Genomic DNA, 27,498 nt, shown 5'->3' on the forward strand with positions numbered 1-27,498 from the left:
GGGATGGAGGTTCATGCACGGGATCAGCAGATGTAGGGGTCCCCCCATAGAGATGTTCTGGCTACCACTGCAGTTGCATTCATTCCCAGCCTGCCAATAACAGAGGTCAATGCTGAACCCTTGATACAGCATTATTCCTCAGGGAAGAATAGACTCAGTCATTTGGGCTCAAGATAATTATTTGGATCTCTTTGATTCTGGAAGTAGCAGCAATTTGTCCTCACTGAAATAGATTCTTATTCTGGGTATATAATTGCCTTTTCTGCCAGCACTTACTAAATGCTTCATTTACAATCAAGGTATCCCATACAACATTGCTTTTGACCAGTGTAGTCATTTAACAGAAAAATAAGGAAAGCAGTATGCTTAAACCCCTGGAATTCACTCATGGACTCTAGAAGACCTAAACAAGTAGTCTAGTGGAAACAGGTGAAATGTGTACTGAAGGCTCAGTTTTGTACCATACATTTGTTGTTCACATTACATGAAAGATCTGGTTAGAAAGTTAAGCCAATTCTTGAGTAACCCTTTGAAGCGTTGAAGGGTTGTGCTGTAATTAAGATTTCTGATTCTCTGAACAATAGGTGGTTCCATTTCTCCCATAGTGAAGAAACACGACCTGGGAACAAAGGATGGAGGTGGGCTTTGCTTCTCTTCTTATTGCCCCTAATTACTCAAACACAATTTTTGCTTTCTGTACCCATATCTTTGGGTGCACTTGTTAAGAGGGTCTACTGACAAGGGTGCTTCCATCAGGAGGCCCGACGAATATTCCTGAATTTGAAGCTGAGTTTTACCACCTGATTCTTTCCAACACTGAACACACAGGAAGTAGTAGATTACTTTACTGACTTGAATGATTGATCCACTGAGGGCCTGGAGGAGGTGGTCTGGAAGTCAGGTGATTCTTCAGGACACTGTGTGTCAAAAGCAAAAGACTACAGCCAACTATAGGCAGGACCAATATACTCAGATGTTGCATGAATCATTTGGTGTCACTCTAAAAAGTAAAGAATCCCAATCAACTGAGGTGCAAGCTCAAGACAAAGGGATCACAGAGTGGACAGTGCAGGCAGGAATTATAACCATGTGGCTACTTGCAGAAATGGAAATTGTAGTATCTATTAATACTTTTCTTGGTTTGTAATTATTTTTTTATATTAACTATTTTTCCTCCCCCTGCTATTATAAGCTGTATTAATAGTGATTAACTCTCTACATTTAATCTTGAAATTATAAGATAACAAAGGGAGATTATGACTGTGCTAGAAAAAGAATATTACCCCAAGATGAATACAGGGACATGGTGGAATTTACATATCAACTTTTGGGAAAAGGTGGGTCAAGTATTTGGTTAACCAAGGAATACTTGCATCATGCTAGATAGAAGAAGGATGTTGTTTTTGTTATTCGACAGCTTCATCATGTCTAAAATAATGTGGATGCTGAGTTGGCAAAGTGTAATGCAAAAGAGATGTTGGACACTACACTTCCCATAATCCACATCTAATCCTTGTTATCATCCAGTATCCTCACAGATTCTGGTCTATTCATAAGAGGCATCAGTGAGATTCAGAAGATAGTGGGAAAGTGCAGGGGGAGTAGGAGATAGATGCTTGGATCAGACCACAGATGTGAGGTTCAAAGCAACTGTATTATACTCAGAATTCATAGGATGACTTCTGTTTTCCTTCCTGAAGCTTGACTGGTTCACTGGGAAAACAAAAAAATCCCCTCTTCTGGGTTAAGAGTGAAATGATTATTCCTCATCAACTTTCCTCCAGTGTAAACCCTGGAGGCATTTAAGTTTGTGACCCTGGAATACATGATAGTTTATGATGGGTGATAAAAATGGCTCTAAACTAGTTCTCTGCCCTCAAGCACCTTTGAAAACAGAATATATATATTAAGAGAAAATAAAAGTATAAAGTGCCATGACCTAAGAATGAAACGAAGGTGTGGAAGAAATCTCTTCAAAGTTTCAGAGAGGTAACACCAATCTCTCTCTTGCTTCAGAGCCTTTGTATGTACATTCTCCACTGCCTGGAGACTTCATTCAAAGGCCAGTCTTTCTGCATTCTTTGGATCCCAGCTTTAAATAAGAATTCTTCCTAGATTTACCACCCAATCCAAATTAAGCTTACTTACTCTCTTCCAGGGTGTCTGGTTTCTTTGCCTTCACTGCACTAATTACTATTTGAAATGATTGATTTAACTCCCTATCTATGGGCTTAGCATACATCTCTGCTGTCTGACTGTAAACTCCAGTATGGTTCAGGCCATGTCATTCATTCATTCATTCATTCAATTCATTCATTCATTCATTCATTCTTTCAATTTATTTATTTAGTCTGTATTTATTTATTTATTTATTTATTTATTTATGTATTTATTTATTTATGTATTGTAACTGTCTCCTATCCAGTGTCTAGAAAACAGTGGGTGTTCAGTAAATATTTGTTGAATGAATGAATGGCTGGTAAGTGAACACAGAGACAGGAGGGGAAGGGTGAAAGCAATCTTCTCAAGAATAAAGACCTTGATATTTGACTCAGGGTTATCAGTCAATAATGTGAAATAATGATAAGAGTTTGCTTTCTTCCTTTGTTTCCTGTGTGGTAAGAAGGTAGAATGGTGACATTTCAATATTTACTAAAAATAGTCTTTCTAGGCAGGGAATGGGAACCTGGCGAAGAGAAATATCCTTACTATTCCCATTGCCTCTTCAATTTCTGTATAGTTTCAGTTCCAATTGATTGGATTTATACTCCTTCATTTGTATATGGTATCTATAAAACAAAAGTATTTTATATGCTATTTACGTAAAAGTTTTCAGGTGCCATTAAAATAAACATATCTGATGGAACTACACATGGAGGTATATACACGGAATTATTTAGCAACAATTACTGTTGTGCAGAAGATTTTTAAAATAGAAATGTTTGCTTAATGAACCAAAAACCCAAAGTAAAACTGACAGTGTTTTGATAATTTTGAGATGTATTGTAAACACTGTGAAAAGACCTGCCTTCTTGTTTAAAGCTGCACTGATCAATGCATTGACCTCTGCCTGGAACTGCATTAACCTCTTGCTACATTGAAGAAATGTGAGAGCTCTGCTGTTTCTCTTCTTTAGAAACTTTCACTAAGATAGGAAGCCTATTTTGGCAGGTTGCGTTATTTTCATTCTTACTCAGGGAAGACAGAGCCATGTCTGTTTGTGCATGTACTATATAAAGCTACAGTTTGTGCAATCCAACATAAAATGTAAACGAAGAACTGTTTGAAGCACTGAGACTCAAAACAAATTTGTGTGGTTCTCACCAGCAGGACTGGTGCGTAAATTATGTGCATCACTGTGCTATTCTCAGTAGACTGCATGCATTTAATATTTAGGGAGAGAAACTCTACTTACTTTGCTCCCTAATGGACTCTCCCAAGAACATGAATTTTTATTTTGGTTTGATCAAACCAAACAATGTGGATATTTAAGCTAGGAAGCCCTCTGTAACTACTGGATTCCAGTGGCCCTCTCTCTTTAAATCTGGACATTTCCTTTAAAAATATTGTGATCGCATGTCTCTTACCTTAAGAAAATGAAATAGTGATACAAATCCATTAAATGAGCTGTTACAGATTTGGTTACCTTAGTTTCAAGTCTCAGTAGGGTTTTCTTAAATCATTTTCATTTGCTTGCAGCTACTGTACCATAGGTTGTCTTTGCTGATTCTATTCTTATCACTTAAGAAGTTTTGAGTTTTCATGATTTGAACAGGGAGCAACAGTGCAAGATGATATCAGGAAGAAAATGAAGGTCATTTGAGGTATCGCCACACCACTTCTCAGTAACTCTCTACTAAAAGGCCACTTCTGGGGCGTCAGTTGGTAGTCGACAACATTTTGTTTCTAACAAGCAAATATGAAGTCAAGTCATTTGCCAATAGGCTTTCGTTTCTCTCACACCTAAGTGCGCTGGGGCTCAGGTAGGCTGGATTTGGCCGCACAGCCCTCCTTCTGTAGGACTGGCCAGGCATACTCTGCTGTCTCTGCTCCTCACATGCTTAGTCTGGGGCCCAAGCTGAAGGGAGAGCCGTCATCCAGAGGAAGCTGCTGTCATGGCAGTAACAGGAGGCTCAGATGCAACCTGGAAGCGAATGAGGCCTTTTGATGCCTAGGTTAGGAACCAGCTCACTATCGCTCATGCCCACATTCCTTGAACTCAAGCAAGTTTGAAGCTGAACTCAAAGGTCAAGGAAGTACAGTTTTTATTTTTGTGGGAGGAACTACAACGTTGCCCAGAAAGAGGATGTGAAGTGGCAGTAACAGTTCAGGCTGTCACTGCCAGCATTCGCTGACTTTCATGATCCTAGGTCTAGGTAAGTAGGGTCCGAGGCGATCCTCCGTGTTAATTATGGCAACCCGAGATTCTTTGGATATGTTGGCTGGAATAGTAGCAGTGACAATATAAGATTCACTCTTCAAAAAAAACATTCAAACGTTAAAATTCATGACTCAACCAGAAATGTTGAGCATAGTGTTAACTATTGTGTATCATGGGTATTTTTGTGTTAAATGGAGAAAAAAGGGCCCCAAAGAAATAATGCTTATTTTCATTCCCTTTGGCAGCCTGAATTGTCCATTTACCAGCAAAGTCCTTCTAGAGAAATATTTACTCTTGGGAATTAAATACTGTTTTATTACATGGGAATCGCTAAAGCACAAATATGGTTTACGTTATTTTATTCCAAGATATCTCAAAGTTACCCTTACCTGTTTTTAGTTTTTATGTTTACCATTTCTTAGCTATATAAGTAGATATAAAATGGTTTCAAAGATATCCCTAGTGGTACATCACATGTAATGAAGTTAAGATATTACTAATGATACAGAATGTTTAATTGTGTTACTTAAGGAGGTACAGCTACTCACTTCATCACATGGCTTGTTAGTGGTACTCATTTGCCTGACAGGGTGGGGTTAGCTCCAGAAGCTTTCCTCAGTGCAGTCCCAGATTCTCTGCAGTCCTCTGGAATCTTCTCCCACTCTTTTTCCTTTTCCACTATAGCTGTTAAATGAAACATCACACTACTGTTTGCTCGTCAGAGAGTATCATGACAAAAATGACCCATCATTTGTTGAACCAGTAAAGCAGTATACTGAAATATTTATGCCCAAAGTATGAAACTGATTTCAAAAGACCAGAGTCTATTCATGTTAAACATTTTCTTCCATGAGCAGTTTGCACACATTATCGTTCAAAGTGTAATATGAGAAAACTAGCAAAGAAGCTTAGCTTACTTATAAATTTCTAGTATTAAATGCAGAGTTTTTCTGCTCTGAGGGATCTAGGGTTATATAGCTAAAACCACTAGCCATCTTTTTATATGTTTCATCTTCTTAGTACAGCTCTTACAAGTCCCTCCGTGAAATATGTACTCTTACACAATGAACAAACTCTTCTATGTTTTTTTCTGGCAGAAATTCTGGAGCAAAGCATGTGTTCATAAGATCAGAGTTCTCTCTTGCTCTTATTAATTTTCTCAGCCAGTCAGTACTGACACTCACCTGGTCTCCACCACTGTAACCATACCTCCTATTACAGTATTAAAAGAATTATGGAACAGTCAGTAAGTAGGAGCTGTCCTGAGCCCCTGAGTACACTACTTCGCTCTTCATGGTGCCTCCAGTAACCCCTCAGTTTTAAGAATATGGCCACAAAAGGGACAACACTCTCTGGCTTTCCAGGGGTCTTCAGGATCTTTCCCTGCACAAACTACATCAGGCATCTATGGTGACTCAGCAACTCCTATGCCATACCAGTCTTAAAGATCTTTAGTATCGTTCTTGCAGCCATGGAGAGAAAATGTTGAATGGTAAGTGTGGTCTAAGAAAGGAAATAGCAAGAGAAAGATTCAAGTACAGGAAGTGGTGAGGTGGCAGTGAGAGTCCCAGAGGATGTGAGCACCACCCTTGAAGTCAGGCAGACTTCAGTTCCTGTCCACATTCCATCACTTAATAACTGGTCCCTGTTCTTGCTAGGAATTCAACCCACACAGCAAGCCCTAACTTCTTTATCTTTAAAATGAGCATGATAACATCCATTTTTTTTTGTATAGGATAATGTTGGAAATATGAGATAATACTTAAAAGTTCTTGACCCTGGGGTGCTTGGGTGGCTCAGTTGTTTCGATGTCTGACTGTTGATTTTTACTCAGGCCATGATGTCACAATGTTGGGGTTTGAGCCCCACATCAGACTCTGCACTGAGCCTGCTTGGGATTCTCTCTCTTTCTCTCACTCTGCTCCTCCCCCACTTGTTCTCTCTTTCTCTCCCTCTCTCTCAAAAAATAAATGAACAAACATTTTTTTAAAGTGCTTTACCCCATTGTAAGCAATTAAGAAATGATGCCATCTCTAGTCATCACTGTGCTCAATATAAAGGACCAAGTAGAGTTTGCATTCCCATACTCCTGATCTCTCTCCTTCAGTCACTGACCTGAAAACACCTACTGGAACCAGCCCTGACAGTGGAGGGGCTTCTACTTGGCGCTAAAGAATTTGGCATCTGAGACTGATAGAACACAAAGAAAACCCTATTTATTTCTCCTAACTTGCTACAGGGTATTGGCACACTGGCTGTCTGTGGGTAAACTTAATATCTTGATTAGCTCTCCTGAGAATGCCTCTGGAAACTGTTACATAAAGTGGGAAGTGGAAGACTGGCTAATACCTACAGTGGCTTCAAAATAGTCTGCAGAAATCTGGCTTATTGAAATTAGAAGGTGTTTGTTACCTTGACGACTACAGGGAGCACAAGGCTGGGTTTTGAGTGACTTTAAATTCTTTTGCAATTTCTTATGGGGATGAATGATTTGTATGTCTAATCAATGAATGGCAAAGACATTTAATAATAAGATTAATGAAGCTCACATAAAGCTTTCTGTACACAAGGACTGACGGCATGGCTTCCTTAGAAATGCAGTTAACATTCTAGAATGTTGGTCCCAAGGAGGATCAAAACCTTCTTTAATACTAGTTGGATTCCAGACTGGGGGCATAACTGTATGTTTAGTTGTCCCTGCTATATGGTCTCAAAATCTGGACTAACCCTGAACACTATGAGGAAGATTTTTTTTTCTTTTCTTCCCCCTAATTGTTGATGACCTGGATAACACTTGGATGAGTTCTACACCTAGTACTTGCCCTTAATAAAAAGAAGTCCTGACTATGCTTTTACTGTAGGCTAGCAAACAGTGAAAACAAGTTTTTTGGTGTCTTTGTTCTCCTTGAGGAAATTCTGGACTATCATATTCCCTCCCGTAATGTTCCTCACTTTCTACTCTCTTCCTGTCTTGGACTGATTTTATCTTTCTAATTCAGGATCATACTTACTCCTTTTGGTCTGACTATATATAATGCACACAAATCTCAGTGAGTAAGCATAGAAATGGACTCTCTTCATCTATAATTGAAATTATTTTCTTGGATGTTGTATTAATTATTTATTGTTATGTAAAAATATACCCAAAAACTTAGTAGCCAAACAACTGACCCTGATTATTTCATGCCATTGATGAGGGTCAGGAACCTCAGAGTGCCTCACCTGGTGGTTCTGCTTCAGGGTATTATGAGATTCTTGGGCTTGTAGTCTCTAAGACTTGACCAGGACTGGAAGATCCACTTCTAGATTCACTCATGAGGCTCTTGGCAGGCCTCAGTTCCTTGTTACACAGGTCTCTCCATAGGGCTGTTCTTTCACCATGAAAGCTGGCTTCCCCCAGAGTAGGCAGTGAGAGAGATAGCATGAAGTTCTCTTATATAACCTGATCTCAGAAATGATGTAACTGTCACTTAGACTTTTGTCTGTTGGTAACAGAGATCAACCCAGAAAAGATGTGGAAGAGGTCTATAACAAAATTGTAAATACCAGGGGGTGAATCAGAGGAAGGCCACGTATATTTTCCCTCCCCACTTTGCCATAGTATAGAAACTTAATGGAAGACTCCCCTTAACCCTCATTCCTGGAGTTGTATGTGAAACCTTAAATAGCAATAAATCTAGGGTTATTGTTGTTGTCTTTGTGGTTGTTGTTTTAAGAGGGTGGGATTAAGGACACAGGCATATCTGGTCTTTGTTATTATTATATATCCATCCTGCAAATTGACGACAAACTATAATAGACATTGCTAACCTATCTCCCACTTAACATCCAGCTGGGGTATGATGTTTGTGTCCCCAAAGATTGGTTGATCTAACTTTCAATATATTATGACACTCTTAAGCACCCTTTATTCCAGATGGAGGGTGGTGAGGATCTAGACCTGCTCTGTCCAATATGGTAGCTACTAGTCACATATGGTTATTGAGCATTAGAAATGCAAGAGTCTGAATTGAAATGTTCTGGAGGTGTAAAATACACAGTTATTTTGAAGATTTTGAAAACAAGAATGTGAAATATCTCAAGGGCTCTGTGTTGATGACTTGTTGAAATAATATTTTAGACATACTAGATTAAATAAAATATGGTATTAAAATTTCATGTTTTGGGGGCACCTAGGTGGCTGAGTTGGTTAAGCATCTGACTTTTGATTTTGGCTCAGGTCATGATCTCACAGTTTGTGAGATTGAGCTCCTTGTGGGGGTCTGTGCTGATGATGTGGAAGCCTGCTTGGGATTCTCCCTCTCCCTCTCTTTCTGCCCCCTTTCCACTCATGTGCCCTATCTCTCTCTCTCTCTCTCTCTCTCAAAATAAATAAATAAACATTTTTTTCAAAAAGAAGAAATTCCTTTCTATCCAGTATGACAGTCTGAGGTGTCGCTCCTCATGTTGTATTTGGTCAGAGTATATGGATAAGAATTTCAAGGATCAAATTCAGGTAAGAAGAATCAGAAGACATTGCAGAGTCTGAGGGCAAAGGTATATATAGCAGATACTGATATATTAAAAGTATCTGCACTCATGATTCCATAAACACTGACTTTGCCCCTAATGTGAAATTACACTGAGATGGGTTCCACACCTTCTCCCCAAGGTGTCCCAGTTATGAAGTCCCACTTGACTGTAGCAGTAACCAGCTCGCTAACATACCTTGTGCAAGATCTCTTCTCTTCCAGCTCCCCTACTGGTAATTCCTGTGATTACTTTCCAAACTCCTTTTACAAATCACTCAATCTGATTTGTAGGGTCTGCTTCTAGAAAAATCCCACCTAAGATAGCATATGTATATGACATGTACGTGTCTGCCTGTGGGATTATACAAGCACAAAGACAGACATATTGTCCTGTGTATCTCCGGTTAGTGTGTTCATGGCTAAACTTGACACAATAATTCTCCATAACTGTTTTCTTACTATATATATTCCCTTTCTCATCCTCTAGTTCTACATTCATGTCACATCATTCTGTCCTTGGTAATGTCCTACCTACTTACCCCAAAACCATGTCCTCTGGATGGCTCTGTTCACAAAGACTTGCAGTTGCCAAGTTGGGCCAGATTCTAGAAATATGGGTCATATGTGACAATCTAAAAGTTTTCCTTTTAACATCTGTTGAAAGGAAAACCAGTTTTCTTCCTCTGAAGATAGCATGAGAATGACACTTAACCTTCCAGCATCCTCATATTGTGACAAGTTGATAAGCGCTCTATTTTCACCCTCCTATTTTCTCCATCATAAATAGGTCTCAATTTGTAACCCATGTGTGCAGTTTCATCTAGAAGCAGGGAAAAAGGAACACTGTCCTATTTTAGCTCAGCAGGGCAAGAGCATTGGAAAAGATGAAAGGTCAGAGTTACCTACCACAAATGCATCTGGATGATGGCACTCACAATACCAGAATGTGTTTTTCTGGGGGAACATTGACCTTCTGACATACAAGTCGTGTTGTCTCGGAGTCTAGGTTGCCTTAAAACAAGCACAGTGATAATTACAATGGAGAATAATAACGGTAGAGAATTTACCACTTCTCATAGCTAAAGTATTTTCTGAAACATTTTCCCAAATATCTTCTCTTGATTCTTTGAGCAACATTGTGAGGGAGGCAGCAAAGTTATCATAGATATGCTGGTGACTTCTTAAGCACCACAGTGATACCCATTCAGATCCTTGCAATAGCTGATTTGTATAACCCAGTTTTATGAGCATAAGGACACAACCAAGTCCAGTGGAATAGATAAAACTGCTACAAGGAATCATCTGATGCTTGAACACCCAGTATTTACAACATTAATTTCCAACAGGGACTTGAATATGACCCCTTGCTTAACTTCTCAGTCAATGCATTCATCCTTCCCACCAGCCTAGAACTTGATTTTGAAAGCACTCTGGGTAATAGACTTCTTGGTTTGGTCCCAGGACTGCCTCTGGGTATTGCCAGCAGTTGGAATCCTTCGTGGAAATGGCATAGATTTTCAGTGTAAACTGAAAACTGATATACAAATCGATGTCTTACTACCACGTCATGGTTTCACCTACTACGTTGGAAACATTACAAAGAAATCAAAGCAGAGATGTGGATGTAGTGGGAAAACAGCACTATCAGGAAGCTAAGTTCCATTTATAGGAATTCTAAATAAATGGTTGGTCAAAACATGGAATAAATAGAGAAATGTAAAAAGACGTTGATATATCAGGTGAGATGGGAATTGGTGTACCATAAAAAGCCATGTTACCAAGCAGGGTGAGGTCTTGACCAGAAAATCAAGATGTTGGTCAACATTCCTGGTGGAAGTATTTGGCTTACATTTCTACAGAGGACTCAGTGTCATATTTGAATGTAAACTGTGGGAGGGCAGGACTTTGTGGATTTTGTTTCCCTCTTTTTCATCAGCTCCCACCACAGTGTCTGGCATACAGAGAGCATGCACACATTTTTTTTAAAAAATAAGTGAGTACCAAAATGATCAAATGAAATTGGCATCTAGTCTGCAGTAGTCACCTTTCCATTCTGAAGCACTGATATCCTGTGGTTCCCTAGAAAGAAAAATAGAGACATGTTTTAAGGAAGGAAGTTGAACAGCCCCTTTAAATTTTCTCAAGCTTCCACTAATGAAGCAAAGGAAAATTCAGTTACATTTTGTATTTCTCAGTCAGGAATGGTCTGGCCACAGGGCTGAATTTTTTATATATATATATATATATATATATATATATATATATATATATATATATATATATACATACACACACACACACACACACACACACACAGGGAAAATAATCCACCAGTTTAATCTGTACAATGTTTAACACAAATATCATCTCCATTAACAATATGGTACAAGAGAGAGTCTGGGGGTCATTAGAGGACCTGAAAACGCCCTGCAATGTGTTCGTGCAAGATTAGCCCTTCATCGAAAAGATGTATTCATTCTCGGTATGGCCTTATGTCAGGGTTGCTGGCCTTAATGTGTGGAACCTTTCCAGTTCATCAAGGCAAGCATACCCAGAGCTATTTGCTAGGTTTGAAATAAAAAAGCAAGCTGTGGTAAGCCCGAAACCTTTGTTACTATTTCTATTCCTCTCCTCTCTCTCTGTTTCCTGCTCTCTTTTTCACCCACCCTTTTTTCCTTGCTTAGTAAACAGAGCTGCCCATATGGCAAGCTGTAATAATCTTTCTCTCCCCCTATCCCCACTCTTGAATTTGGCTTTCATTTTAATACCAGGGAGTTTCAAATATTGGAACTGAGGCAGGCATTCTTCTCTGCTCACTACAGGCTCAACTCAGAGCTGTCTCTTCGTAGATCTGAATGAATCCATAATCAGTCTAGTGCTTGTCCAGTGTCTTGTGTCCTGTTCTTCTTCTGTCCTGTCTCTGGCTAGTCTTGAGTTTGCTTCCTATGAGTACACGTCTCTGATTTGGTGTTTAAAAATCTTGTTTACATTGAAAATATTAGGGCGCCTGGGTGGTTCAGTTAGTTAAGCGTCCAACTTATTTTGGCTCAGGTCGTGATCTCATTCATGGTTCCTGAGTTTGAGCCCTGCGTCTGGCTCTGTGCTGACAGTTCAGAGCCTGGAGCCTGCGCTGATTCTGTGTCTTCCTCTCTCTCTGCCCCTCCCCACTCACACTTTGTCTCTCTCAAAAATAAGCAAACATAAAAAAATTAAATTGAAAATATTCACAGTTTTGATTTCAATTTGACACTATACATTTTATAGCTGAATTCAAAGAGTAGGGAAAGGAAATACATTCAGGATATGCAGTCAGTATGGGAAATGTTGTGCTGCAGAATCTAACCACAAAAACATCTGAAAACAAAGATTTAGCCCATGCTGCATGGCTGTCACCAGTTGGCAGGGAGCTTTGCCTCTTAGAGTCACTCAGAGTTCCAGGGTGACAAACGGGCCACCATTTCAAAAATTGCTACTTTAACCAGCATCTCAAATGTTGGTGGTCTCCGTGCCAGAAAAATCTACAACTAGAGCAGTGCTTTGCAAGCTTGAATTTGCATGAGTTCACCTGGGGATCTTGTGGAAATGCCAGTTCTGATTCAGCACACCTGGTCAGCATCTGAGACTACTTTTATTTATTTATTTTTTTTCAATATATGAAATTTATTGTCAAATTGGTTTCCATACAACACCCAGTGCTCATCCCAAAAGGTGCCCTCCTCAATACCCATCACCCACCCTCCCCTCCCTCCCACCCCCCATCAACCCTCAGTTTGTTCTCAGTTTTTAACAGTGAGACTACTTTTAAAAGAGGTCAGATGATGATGGTAGTCTGGGAGTCACTTTTTTTTTTTTTTTGAGTAGAAGAAGTCTAACTAAACAGGTGAGTAAATGTTCTGGCCCACAAGTACAATTTCATTAGGCACATGGTGCCTCCCAGCCACGAGGGAACTGAAAGTGTGATCCCCTCAGACACCAGGAAGAGAGAACTGAAATATTTGGTGAACATCCAGAGCCATTAACATGGTTATTATTTATATAGCACAGAAGCAAAGAAAATATTTTCTTTCATGGTTTTTAAGCTCAACTGGTCATTGTATTAAAATGTTAATCCAAAAAATTTGGCAGGGATTCTCAGCACTTGGCTGTATATCAGAATCAGTAATGGGGATTTTTTAAACTAAAATATCTGATCATTCTGTGGTGGGTGTGTGGTGGGGCTTGGGTATTTGTAATTTTTCTTTTAATAGACTGTTCAGGTAATTCTCTGGCCTCAAATTAAAAAACTGAAATGGGTTCCTAAGCATCTTTTTGAAGGTGTAGAACATAATTAAAAAGGTTTTTTAAACATTTATTTATTTTTGAGAGAGAGCATGAGTGGGGGAGGAGCAGGGGTGGGGCGGTGCAGTGCAGACACAGAATCCAAAGCAGGCTCCAGGCTCTGAGCTGTCAGTACAGAGCCCAATGTGGGGCTCGAACTCCCAGACTGTGAGATCATGACCTGAGCCGAAGTTGGATGCTTAACCGACTGAGCCACCAAGGTGCCCCTAGAACGTAATTTAAAGAATGCTTTTAATCATAGATATCCTCCACCACATCAATGAAACACAGTATAAAAGCAGTTGTATTTTAATTATAATTGAACATTAACTTATGCCTGTGATGAGAGAAACATGTATTTTTTCCCAATTAAAAGATCTTACTTTCACCCCCCTTTTTAATTACTGTTAGTGCCTGAGGGAAAGCCTTCCATTTAGGGAGCCACTTAAATTATATATTACATGAATAAATATATAACATTAAAGTTGCTCCAATATGAAAGTGTTTTACCCAAAATACTGATTTATTTAAGCCTATGAGTAGTGAAAGAAAGAAACCGAGAGAGAGAGAGAGAGAGTGTGTGTCAAGAAAGTCTGGAAGGTGGGAAAGGAAGGAAGGAAGGGAGGGTGAAGAAGGGAAGGAAACAGCAGAGAGAGAGAGAGAGAGAGGAAGAGAGAGAGAGAGAAGAGAGGAAAGGTAGAAGCTGGCATATGGTCCAGAGCAGTAAAGGAAAGCCACCGAGCTCAAACATTGAAATCATCTAGCATGAAATGAAATCTTAGATTCAAGTTTTAATGATTTATGAATATTGTTAGAGTGAATCTCTTTGTGCAAGTCACTTGGCCCTTTTAAAACTCAGTTTCCTAGTACTTGAAATGGAGAAAAGAATTGCCTCACAAGACTATAATTAAGCTAAGCGAGAAAAGGTATATATCTCGGCACAAAGGCTAACATATTAGTATCCATCAAAATGGGTAGTTACTGTTTTTGTTGGCATGATGGAAAGGAGCTGCCTATAATATGGCTCTGATAGCACCACTAATAGTAAAATGCCAATCTGCCTTATTTCTTTGGAGCTCTGTAGCACATACAAAGGATTTAAATTTTTAATTTCTTACGTCATTGAACTGTGATAATGTGTGGAGTTAAGGGTTACTATTAAAGGGTACAAAAGTAGTGAAATATAGGCTAGATTTGTTAGGCCTCCCCAACACAGTGGCTTTGATGAAGGCCACACAATGATAAACAAAAAGAGTATAAAGGTCGGGTGGGGGGGGAACAAATGATGTCATGATGAGATCTACCTCATCTCTATAACACAGTGGTTAGGAAAATAGGTTCCTGAATCCCAAGATAGACATCTGTCACTTCCTAGCTTTGTGGCCTGGGTCAAGTTATTTGTCTTATCTAAGTAAGGATTTCTTCTTCCATAAAGCACGTGTGGAAATAGAACTACCTTAGATTGTTGTATGGAAACCAATTTGACAATAAATTTCATATATTGAAAAAAAAAAAAAAGAACTACCTTAGAGATGTGTTATGTTGTTACTTCAATAATTGCCTGAGGGGAGAAAAAAAGAGAGGCTCAAAGAGTTTAGGTATGATGTCACACAGGTTTTGGGTCAGCTTATGACCAAGTCAGCCTTAAGTTTTCCTCAGGTGGACTAAACTCTAGATAGGCCTCTTCCTCGCTCTTGGCCCCTGACTTCCCTTTTCTTGGGGAATTTATGTTAGAATACTTCCCACTGTAAATTCTTTTGATGGAGCAGCTCATGGGAGACCAATTTGACTCTGTCAAAACAATTAGAAAAACTGGATACAACTTTAAAAAAATCTGATTGGTAAGGTCAGATTGCCACTGAGGCAAATAGGAAAGAAGAGACCTCAGAGAAAGGAGCAAGAAGACACTTTTCCTCTCTGGGTGTCTACGAGTTTTGGTACTGGGATGGTGACAGTCTGCAAACAAGGCAGAGAACCAGAACCAAGGCAGATAAGCTGACAAGCTTTTGGCAATTGCATGGAGCTGGTGAATAATTTTTGTTTGGGATAGCCAAATAAGACCTGGGCACAAAAATCTCAGTTCACATGTGGGGGAAGTGAACACTAAACTTGACATTTTCACTTTGGGGCCTATCCGGAATCCTGGGAAGAGGCTAAGAAGTGCACACAGCCAGGTGATGCAAAAGAGAGTAGATTTTTCAACATGCTCAGGTGGTGAGGAAACTGTTGTTTGAGTTTAGATTCTGCCAAGAAGGAGGGCCCTGGTAAACGCTCCACGCTCTCAATGGGAACCCCTGCGGGGTTAGGAATGGAGGAACACTGAAGGCATCTGAATTTAAGGAACAGTATAAAGCAACTTTGAATCAGACTATACTTGACTAGATTAAAGTGAGCTGCCTTCTACTCAGGCTACCTCCCAGAAGACATGTAAATATCTATGAAGGAAGAGACTGTGGCCCAGGGATTACAGTTTTTTTCTGTTTAATTTCTGATGTGTAGTCCAAAATTACCAGACACGTTGGGGCGCATGGAAGAGGGAGGAAACAGACAATAGAAACTGCAATGTACAAAAGTGTGTTTCCCCCAAATTCATATGTTGAAGCACCAACCCTCAGTGTTGACTTTATTTGGAGACAGAGTTTATAAGGAAATACCTGTGGTTAATTGAGATCATAAGAATGGAGACTTGACCCCATAGAATTAATGTCATTCTAGGAGGAGGCGCTAAAGAGCTTACACTCTCTCAGCCATCTACAAGCCATGAAGAGAGCTCCCACTAGGAATCCAATCAGTGGGCACCTCAATGTTAGGCTTCCCAGCCTCCAGAACCTCAAGGAGTACATTTTTGTTTGTTTGTTTAAGCCACCCAGTCTGTGGCATTTTGTTAGAGTAGCTTGAGTAGACTAATACAGAAACTTGCCCACAAAAAATCCAGCTACATTTTTGATTCGCATCTTAGTATCCACAGACTACAGGGTACCCCTGCTCAGACCTCCAGAGCTCGCTCTCTGGTGTAACATCTCACAAATTCTAGCAGTATTAACCTAGCCAAACTCTGTTATGAGGCTCTTCACTTCAGTGAGACTGCAGTATTTTCCCTGTGTTACAGTCTGGAAATGCCTTCAAAAAGAAAGCTGGAGACTCCTAGATACCACGTCAGTTGTTTTCCTTTCCTTAGGAATCACGGCCTCACTTGTCTCAACGTCTGAAAACACTTGTTTCGTATATTTGACCAGTTTTTAAGTTGTTTACTGTGAAGGCACAATTTCCATGTTCCTTCATGATCAGAATATGAATACCTCCTATTCATGTTAAAGATTTTATCAAACCAGAAACAGTAATTAAAATATCTATCTATCTGTCTGTCTATCATAAAACAGATCAACAAAATTCCTCCAAAAACTACTGACTTATTGCAGTGATCATTCTGTAATAAATATAAATATTGAATCTTAACATTGTATACTAAAACTAATATGTTATATGTCATTAATACCTCAGTTAAAAAAAAAACACCTCGAAGGTAAAACATTGAATGACAGAAATTAGGAAAGAGAGAAGAACAAAGGTTCCTTTTACACTGTACAGTTGCTTCAATTCAATATCATTTGGGGAAACTTGTCAGTCCAATAATGCAAGAAAAACAAGTAAAATCAAACTCCTAGGAATAATTCTAAGGAAAGAGATATAAGACCTCCATATACAAAGCTACAAAATAATTCTGACAAAAATGTTTAAAAGACCTTAGTAAATGGAAGGATATACTATTTTTGTAAATTAGAAGACTTAGGATTTTAAAGATCTCACTTTTTCCTAAATTAATCTGTGATAAGTTAAACATAATTCTAACTATTATAGTCTTCTGCTAGAAAACCCAGGTGAAGGGACAAAAAGAAGATTTAACTCACCAGACATTCAGATTTCTTATAAAGCTATAGTGATAGAGATAGTGTAGTATTTGGCAGAAGGATAGGTAAAGAAACCATAAATGGAAAGTTGAAAAACAGACCCACATGTGTATAATTTCCTACAATGCAGGTAGATAAAAAATAGTTGTTTCCACTGAATAATTCTGAGTACCTGAATATACAAATATATTACTACTCAGAAATTATACCCTTAAGTATATACTCAACAGATATGCATCTAAAGTGCCCTCCAAACCCATGTACAAAAATGTTTACAGTAAGATTATTCATGATATCAGGAAAACCAGAAGCAGATATAATGATTATCAGTGATAGAATATATATAAAAATTGTAGTAAATTCACACAAAGGAAATATTAAACTCACGAAGGACATTGAACTGGTAATGTAGGGACAATATGAATATAGCTCATAAATATATGCTAAACAAAAGGAGCCAGTCACAGAATAATACATAATGAATAACATTTATAGATAGTTAGAAACAGGAAAAACTAATATACGGCAATGGAAGTCAGAATAGTGGTTACTTTGGGCATTGGGTGGCCACTGGGAAGAACTATGAGAAAAGATTCTGGATTCTGGTTATGTTCTATACTTTTATTTAAGTGGTAGTTATGTAAAAGTGCCTGTGGTTCTAAAAGTCTGCTAACATCTATACTTATGTTTTTCATACATTCTGTATAATTTTTCTGTGTATACTATACTTCAGTGAAGTCTATGCAAGCACGGATATTACTCCAAATATGTCAGAGAAGACTTGTACATTGAGACCTACAATATTGAGCGGAATATGTCAGCTATTAGAAAATTACAAATAAATGACTATGTTATAGTTCTGAATAGAAGAAGATTAGTTCCATCTTGGTGAAAGGTGGATGGAATTGGAGGCTTTCAGGAGGAGATGAGATTTGAGATGAACCTGAAAAGAAGAGCAGGTGATTAATAGTCAGAAATGAAGAGAAGCAGGTCATTCTAGCTGGAGAAATAGCATCTCCTTCTCAAAACTGGTTAGATATGTAAGAAAAACTGACAGCAGTTTTATTTATTTGGATTATAATCAATAACATGAAATTAGGCTGGAAAGATGTTAGGGCTATATTCTGAGTGACTTCAAATAACAAAGTAAGGAATTTTGGATCTCAGTAGATGCTAAGAGGCCATTAGCATTTATGAACAGAAGAAAGTCGTGATCAAAATTATGCTCCATAAACATAAATCCTTTGACCTCGATATCATTGGAAGAAGAAGAGAATTGATGTAGCAAGAAAACATAAATGGATATTATGAAAATCTAATTCACTTTCATTTATCAAGCAGTTATTAAAGGTCCACTGACTGGCTCAGGCAAAAATTAGTGAACACCTAAATTAGACCATTCAAGGGGGAGGGTGACAAGTGATATACATGACATTTCTATTAAGGAACAATTTGAAAAATTCTTTGTTGAGTACTACTAATAAAAATTTATGGCAGCATATGAATTAAGAATGTATTCAGCTGCCATAAACAGAAACTGCAACTAATAGTAGCCTAAACACATAGGAGTTTATTTTTTCTCACATAATACAAAGACCATAGGTAGATATTACCAATGTTGGTTCAGTTTCTGAAAAAATTGTCACACCCAGGATTTTTAACTCTCCTGCAACATTTTTAGGCTGTTGGCTTCTACCCTTTGCTATGATACTTCATGATCACAAACTATCTGTCACATTTTCAACTCAGATCCCCGATCAAGGAAGGTAGAGGAAAGGGCAGTGCCAGGCAATTCCATGAGATTTTTACAAGAAGGTAAAAGCTTTCTCAGGAAATCTCCCTCTAAGTTTTCAATGGCTGTGACTGGATCACATGTGTAACCCCAGCTGAAATGGACACTTTGAAAGTGGAGAATCAGAACAGGATATACATGATACACGGGGCCGGGCACACTGCCATATGAAAATCCACACCACCAAATTATGATCTCACAAGCAACAAAAGCAAAAATTAATAAGTGAGACTACATCAAACTGAAAAGCTTCTGCAAAGACACATTCAACAAAAAGACAAGGATACCTATACAATAAGAGAAAATATTTGCGAATCATATACATGATAAAGAGGGAATATCCAAAATATATAAAGAACTGCCACAACTTAAATGCTAAAGAGCTAACAATTGCATTAAACAAATGGACTGAGGAACTCAATAGACATTTTTTTTCCAAAAAATGCATAAAATGGTCAACAGGTACATGAAAAGGTGTTCAACCTCACTTAATCATGAGAGAAAAACAAAACCAAGATAAATTTCAGATTATGTTATAAAGCTGTAGTGATAAAAATAGTATGTTATTGGCATAAAAAGAGGTATGTAGAGAGCCCAGGGAGCCATAGGGAGCCCAGAAATAAACCCATGAATATATGGTCAATTAATTGATAAGAATGGAGTCAGGAATATGAAATGAGGAAAAGATAGTGTCTTCAATAAATGGTATTGGAAAAACTGGATTATCACATTCAAAAGAATGAAACTGTACCTGTTTCTTATGCCACACATGCAAATCAAGTCAAAATGGATTAAAGACTAGATTTAAGAATGGGAACTGTAAAATTAGAAGACAATGGAATAATTGACATTGGTCTTGGCAATGATTTTCTGGATTTCACAACAAAAGCAAAAATAAACAAGCGGGACTAAAAAGGTTTTGATCAGCAAAGGAAACTATCAACAAAATGAAAGGCAACCTATAGAATGAGAGAGAATATCTGCAAACTACAAAGTAGTTAATCTCCAAAATATATAAGGAACTAATACATATCAATAGCAAACAACAGCAAAACAAAAACAAAAAACAAAAACAAAAACAAAAAAGCCCCCACAGAATCCAATTTAAAAATGGGCAAAGATATGAATAGACATTTTTCCATAAAAGACATACAAATGGGTAACTGGGACATGAAAAGGTGCTCAGCATCACTGATCATCAAGGAAATGCAAATAAAAACCACAATGGGATATCACCTCACACCTATTAGAAGGGCTATTATCAAAAAGACAAAAGGTAACATGTTGGTGGGTGACGATATAGAGAACACTGTTGGTGGGAATGTCAACTGGTACAGCTACTATTGAAAACAGTGTGGAAGTTCCTCAAAAAATTAAAAATAGAATTACCATTGGATAAGCAATCCCACTTCTGGAAATGTATCCAAAGGAAATGATAACAGGATCTTGAAGATATATCTATACTCTGATAGTCACTGCAGCATTGTTCATTAGCCAAGATACGGACAACCAAAGTATCTGTCAATGGATGAGTGGATAAAGAAAATGTGGTGTGTGTGTGTATGTGTGTGCACAATGGAATATTATTCAGCCATGAGAAAGAAGGAAATCCTGCCATTTGCTACAATATGGATGAGCCTGGAGATTATTATGCTAAGTGAAGTAAATCAGAGAAATACAAGTACTGTTTGATGTCACTTGTATGTGGAATGTTAAAGAGCCAAACTCATAGAAACAGAGTAGTGTGGTAGTTACCAGAGGCTGGAGGTTGAGGGTAATAGGGAGATGTTGGTCAAAAGGTACAAACTTTGGCTATAAAATAAACAATTTCTGGGAATCGAGTGTATATCATGGTGATTATAGCTAATAATATTGTATTACATACTTGACAATTGATTAGAGGGTAAATCTTTAATGTTTTCACCACAAAAGAAAAATGGTAATTGTGTGATGTGACGGAGGTGTTTGTTAATTCTATGGTGATAATCATTTTGTAATATATATGTGCATCAGATGAACATAGACACCTTAGACAATGTTCTATGTCAATTATATCTCAATAAAGCTGGAAGAAATTATGATCCTGTTAACAGGGAGAAAATAGAAAACTGATAATATTCCTAAAACAATTTTTCACAGACACCCCTCCACCCACACACACATATATGAAAATATGGTGCTTGTTCTTAAAGAATATATATGATAGATGTGGGAATATTGTATGTGCCCATAAGAAATGACTACATTTAATATGCACTTGAGAATTTCTGTCTAATGTATGGGATATATTTTCCATTTGCATATTTTAAATTAACTTGGCCATTCTTTGCTTCTTCCACAAATTGTCTTTGATCACATGCAATGCAAATCTTAATATAAAAATTGAGAACAGAATCATTAAAGAAAATAGAAAAAAAGAAGAGAAATAGATGTGATCTGATGAGATAATGATGTGGTATGCATTCAGCCTTTCATGGCAACTTAGCTGAAAATAGAGTTAGTAAGAGATTTCTCATTATTTGACTTTTTTTTTAAGTAAACAGTTTTATTTTAAAAAAGAAAAAACTTTCTGTCATGGAAAACATGAAGGATTAATATGAACTTTTTAGACTTTATCTGAGAAATATTAATAGCAGGAAGCTAAGATAAGTTATGACCTTAATAAGAGTGGCTTCCTATAGACTAAGTTTTCAGGTATATTAATTTCCCATTCCTTCCCTCAGGCTTCATTATCTGGACCTGATCATTTTACATTTATTTTAATGGCCTTAAGATTTTAAAATGGCTACATCTTTAATTGCCATGTTTCTGAGATTTCATGAGTGAATTTTTTTCCTTGAAGTAGGGACTAGGTTCCCTCGTTCCCTGCTATATATATTTTTGTACGTGGAAGGCAGTCAATAAATATTTTTTGAATAAATAGGTAGGTGAGATCAAAACAAGAATAAGGAATATTGTGCTTTTTCCCCAGCAGTAATTCTAAAAGTTACATTAACATTCCGCATAGAGAAAGTTTTGCTATTAACCCTAAATGTTACAGTCACAACATTCCATCTTAAATGGTTTATGCCTCTTTTTTATCTGATATTCCAAAGTATCCAGCATGGTATCTGCTACATTGGGTCATTCAGTGAATAACTGACATTATCCTGGACAGAGACATTCCTGAGAAGAGTTAAAACAATATTAAACTGGTACATTATTCCTGATTCTTTCAGTGTCAAGAAAGAGTTTCTTGAACTAGAGAAATAAAAGGTTAACATATCTATTACACTACTCTTCCTAAGTATTAGATGCTCCAGGCAGCCTTTAGAAAATGCTGGATCATAGCTCATTCATAGTTCTTTACTGATAGTGCCTAACTGCTGTATCATCGGTTATAAAGGGATTCATGTGCTTCAGAAACAAGAGGAACAGGAAGTTGCATTTTATTGTCACTGTTGAGGAGACCGACTGTCATTCTAGTTCAGACAGATGGCATTTCCCCCTTCTTCACAGAGCCCACAAGGATATTTGCAATCAGGCCAAGAGTTTTTCCACAAAAATTAATTTGAACAGCGTTTTGAATTTGCTAAAGCATTTGGAAAATAAATCATAACCCCAGATTTATATACAACATTTTATGGAGAAGGCCATTTGGCATGAACAACTGTAATAGTAGGTGGTCACTACTCAACTGCTTTGACCATGTGAGAGCCCAAGTGTGGAGCCTCAATAGCATAACTGTACGTATATAAGTTTTATACACTTCTCAGTGTATTGTATTATACTCTAAATATATTTCACCAAAAATTATTTTAAATGGAGTGGGAGAGAAAGTTGTGGATAATGGAAAGAAAATTGCTAGCTATAATTCTGAAACTTTGAACCAGATAGAACAAAACTATGCTTTTCACAGAAAAAAGGAAAGAAAGGAAAGTGTAATCCATTTTGCGAGTGCTAATCCACAATGCAAAATGGAATTCTTGATCAGGAATTGTTTGAAACCTGAATTAAATAGAAGTGGAATAATGTGTGTACCAGCTCTTAAGCAAAACATTTAATGAAAAGTCATCATCAAGACATAGTTCTGTGGAGCCTGGGGAAATACACAGTCATTTCACCTAATCCTGATTGTCTCAGTTTGGTCCTGCTTTACTCTTTATCTCCCACTCATTTCCTGTCTTTATTCACCATCATCCTCCTGGCTTTATACTCCATTTCCATTCCTGAATTTGTATCCCTGTACCTGACAGCCAATTTCACATTTCTGTCTTTCCAAACCTTGTCTCAACATGACATTCTTCTTATGAGTGTCTGATCCAGTCCATCCAAGGGGGATTTGGACAGGTAATATCTCTTAACTTTTAGGAAGAAGAAAGTATAGTGTTTAATAATACCTTTATGAGCAGGACATACTTATTCGAAAATAACACTTTATTAGAGTAATAAACAATACATTTAATCATGCTCTACTTTTTATGTGCATATGCCTAATAGTAAGATTACTTAGAGCACTAGCTATGAATCATAGTGCCCCTGTGGTACTCCAGAATGCACCAAGAAAGAGAGTGGAAAGTGCTTTGGAAATAATACAAATTATATTTGCTAATATCCCTTGAACACTTATCATGTGTCAGGCACTGTCTGGACATCTTGTGGCAAGTGTTAAAACAGTAAAGATATCTGGAACATTGCATTTCTGATTGGTCCCTAGTCTCAAAATGATGAATATAGGATTGGGAATTGAATAATGATTAATTGACACATCTCAACATTATAAAACATTTCTAAAAGTTGAGGTTTCATCATGTGGTGGTTTGACTTTTTCTATCTACCTTGGATAACGTTTGTAGGAGGAAAAGGATTTTTTTCTCCTTTTATTTTTGTTAATGTTTAATTTTTTTTGAGAGACAGACAGAGACAAAGTGGGAGTAGGGTAGAGGTCAAGAGAGAGGGAGACACAGAATCCGAAGCAAGCTCCAGGCTCTGAGCCATCAGCACAGAGCCCTACACAGGGCTCAAAACCTCAAAATATGAGATCATGACCTGAGCTGAAGTAGGACATCCAACCAACTGAGCCGCCCAGGTGCCCCAGAGCAAAAGGATTTTCACCTGAATTTCCTAATCAGGAGGTAGTACTTGGTAGCACTCAGCGTGGCTCTTTCAAGTGGTCAATATAAAACTCTCAAAACACGTTAAATAGTAAAGGACCAGTTTGAATGCCTTTTACATTCCAGTGCTTTTTCAGAGCCTTCTCCCCTCAGGTGATACATCCTTTCTCTGTTCTTCTTCTAGAAACTTCTGCACATTCCTTGATACCTGGCAGCCATTCTATCTCCATTCTATCTCCATTAGAATGCCTAATAAGCACCTTAAACTTAACACATCCAAAATTGAACTCACCCCTCTGGTTCTAGAGTGAGTGTTACTCTGATCTTGCCTAACATATCTTAAAAGCAAGCCCCAATAGGGTCTTCCATTTTTTAAAGTAACTTAAATACATCCCAGACAAAAAAGAAAAAGCTGAAGAGTATGCCTGAAAGTTTAAAATATCAAGGCCCAATAAAGTAAAATTTGTAATGCCTGGCATCCAATAAAAATGACCAGGGTTACAAGTAGCAGGAAAATAGAAAACACAATGATGGAAATAATCAGTTAAAACCAACTCAGAACTTTGACAGGGGTTAGAATTGGTAGACAAGGCTTTAAAACAGTACTATAATTGTATTTCATGTATTCCAAAAATTAGAGATACGGAAGATACTTAAAAACCCAAACTTGTAGAAATGAAATTACAATGTGTGAGAAATACATGGGGTGGAATTAACAGAAGACTCTACATGGTAGAAGGGAAGAATAGTAAATTTGAAGCTAAAGCACTAAAGATAATTGAAAAACACAGAAAATAGACCGAAAAAAATGAACAGACATGAGTGGCTGTAGGACAGTGTCACAGGCCTAATATATATAGAATAGGATTCCCTCATGTGAATGAAAGAGAGCAGAACATACTTGAATAATGCCGTAGACAGAATTCTAGCATAGTTCCAAGATTTCCCAACACCTGCTGAGCCCACTCTAAATAAGCCTTGGGGAAATGGATATGGTGGATTTTATTCTTTTGATTAGGTTATAAGACATAATTAACCTTAAAAATGAGGTGATTACTCAGGTGGTCCTTGACCTAATCACATGAGGTTTTTGAAAGAGAGCCTTTTCGAGCTGCAGAAGAGAAAGTTAGAGATTTGAAGCACAAGATCTAACCAATCACTGCTGGCTTAAAGATGGAGCCGCCATGTGCATGGAATACAGGGAGCCTCTAGGAGCTGAAAGCGTTCCCTGGCTGACGTCCAGCAAGTAAATGAGAACTCAGTCCTAAAACCACAAGGAACTAAATTCTGCCAACAAAAAGAATGATTTTGGAGGAAGATTTTGTTTACAGAGCCCCCAGAGGGGAACTCAGGCCAATAATTTAACTTCAAGGATGTGGAGGAATTGGAACTCTCATACGCTGCTCGTGGGAATGTTAAATGATATGAGCACTTTGAACACAGTATTCCAACTTATTAAAAAGTGGTCACCTATCATATGACCCAGCCATTCTATTCCTAATTATTTAATTGTTTACCCAACATACCTGAAAGTGTATGTTATAACAAGATTTGGTATGTTCTGGAAGGTTTATTTATACAGTAGCCCCCATCCACAGGGCATGCGTTCGAAGACCCCCAGTGAATACCTGAAACCATGGATCATACTAAACCCTATATATATTATGTTAAAAAACATACTCTTATTCAAGCATACTTATGATAAAGTTTAGCTTATAAATTAGGCACATTTAGAGATGAACAACAATTATAAAATAGAGTATTTCATAACAGTATACCATAATAAAAGTTATGTGAATGTACTCTCCCTCTCAATATCTTATTATATTTACTCTTCTTCTTGAGATGGTATGAGATGATAAAATGTCTAAGCGATGAGATGAAGTGAGGTAAATGATGTAGGTATTGTGATGCAGCATTAGGCTACTATTGACCTTTTGACCCTATGTCAGAAGGAGGATCACCTATTTCCAGACTACAGTTGACTAGGGTAACTGAAACTGTGCAAAGCAAAACCATGTATAAAGGAGAACTGCTGTAATAGTCATAAACTATAAACAGTGCAAAATCCCATCAATTAGTGAGTAGATAAATACAAATACCCTTCTATCTATAGAGTGCAGGACTACTCACAATAAAAAATAAGGAATTTTTGATATATGCTACAGCAAGGGTCACTCTCAAAACAATTATGCTATATGAAAGAAGCCTGATACATATAAAAGTGTATGTAATTCCACTTATATAAAACTCAAGAAAATTAAATTCTCATCTATAATGACAGAAAGCTGATCAATGACTACATAGGAATGGGGGTAGAACAGGTACTAGTGGAAGGAAGTAGTTTACAAATGTGCATATGAAAACTTGGAAATGATGGATATATTTATTATCTAGATTGTGATGATAGGTTAATGGGTGTTGACGTAATATTAAAATATATAAAATTTTGAACTTTAAGTATGTGCAGCTTGCTGTCTTCAGTTATACCCCAATAAAGTGGTTTTTCACTAAAGTATAATTAAAATAGGGTATTATGTTAGTTTCATGTGTATAATGTAATGATTCAACAATTCAACATTACTCCTCAGAACCTGTAATCGTAAACTAGGTCTGTGTAAAGGTGTGCTTGGAGTACTCAAAATAGGGGGATGACCATGAGGTTTTTATTTTCCCCCTGGGACATAAAATGTCTTCAAAATTTGAGGACATTTTTTATATTATAAGGTAATAAACACCTATGTTATAAAGTACAAAATGCCCATGATTTTATCCAAAAAATATGAGATATCAAAGAAATACTGAGATTATTTTAGATTGTCTCTTCTATTTACAGGACTTCACTAATTCCCCCTCTGTCTTTAGAGGAGAATTCTTTTTAATTTTTTTTAATTTTTTTAATGTGTATTTATTTTTGAGAGAGAGAGTGCGTGCAAGCGGGGGAGGGGAAGAGAGAGAGGGAGACACAGAATCTGAAGCAGGCTCCAGGCTCTTGAGCTGTCAGAACAGACTCAGGAACCATGAGATCATAACCTGAGCTGAAGTCAGAAAGCTTAACTGACTGAGCCACCCAGGCGCCCCTAGAGGAGAGTTTAATAGAAGAATTCATATTAATATCTTATAGAGGTATTGAAGGGAAGTACAAATATACTTTTGTTAAAAATGTACTCACAGAGTTGTGTTTGAAAACATCTGTTCAGTTCAGCTATTTTTTTTATAATAGTCCCCAAGGAGAAAATTAAACAATATCACATTTAAAACAAAATGCTCTTTTCTTCCTCCTCTTCCTTCTCTGCCTCTTCCTCCTCTTCTTCCTCCTCCCTTTTTCTTTCCTTTAAATGTGTAATCATGTTCCCAAAATTCTAAAGAAAATTTGGTGTCTCTTACAAATGGAGTAAGGGACAAAGAGAGGATGTAATTTCAATATGTGTATATAAGAATTTTAAATTACCAATATACTTTTAGCAGACTTCCAACCTGCTGGGACTTCACTGAC

General features: G+C 37.5%; 1 long non-coding RNA gene across 1 annotated transcript; it reads right to left on the reverse strand.

Moving 5' to 3' along the window:
- Nucleotides 1-4,255: 4,255 nt before the first annotated feature.
- On the reverse strand, nt 4,256-6,216 carry LOC128312008 (uncharacterized). The gene is made up of 3 exons (XR_008290772.1): nt 6,159-6,216; nt 4,930-5,065; nt 4,256-4,476 (listed from the first exon to the last, which is right to left on the reverse strand). It is a non-coding gene; the product is annotated as an uncharacterized LOC128312008 (long non-coding RNA).
- Between the last annotated feature and the right edge of the window lie 21,282 nt (nt 6,217-27,498).

This window comes from Acinonyx jubatus, chromosome D4 (genome assembly GCF_027475565.1).
Source record: "Acinonyx jubatus isolate Ajub_Pintada_27869175 chromosome D4, VMU_Ajub_asm_v1.0, whole genome shotgun sequence".
In the NCBI taxonomy this organism is placed as follows: domain Eukaryota; kingdom Metazoa; phylum Chordata; class Mammalia; order Carnivora; family Felidae; genus Acinonyx; species Acinonyx jubatus.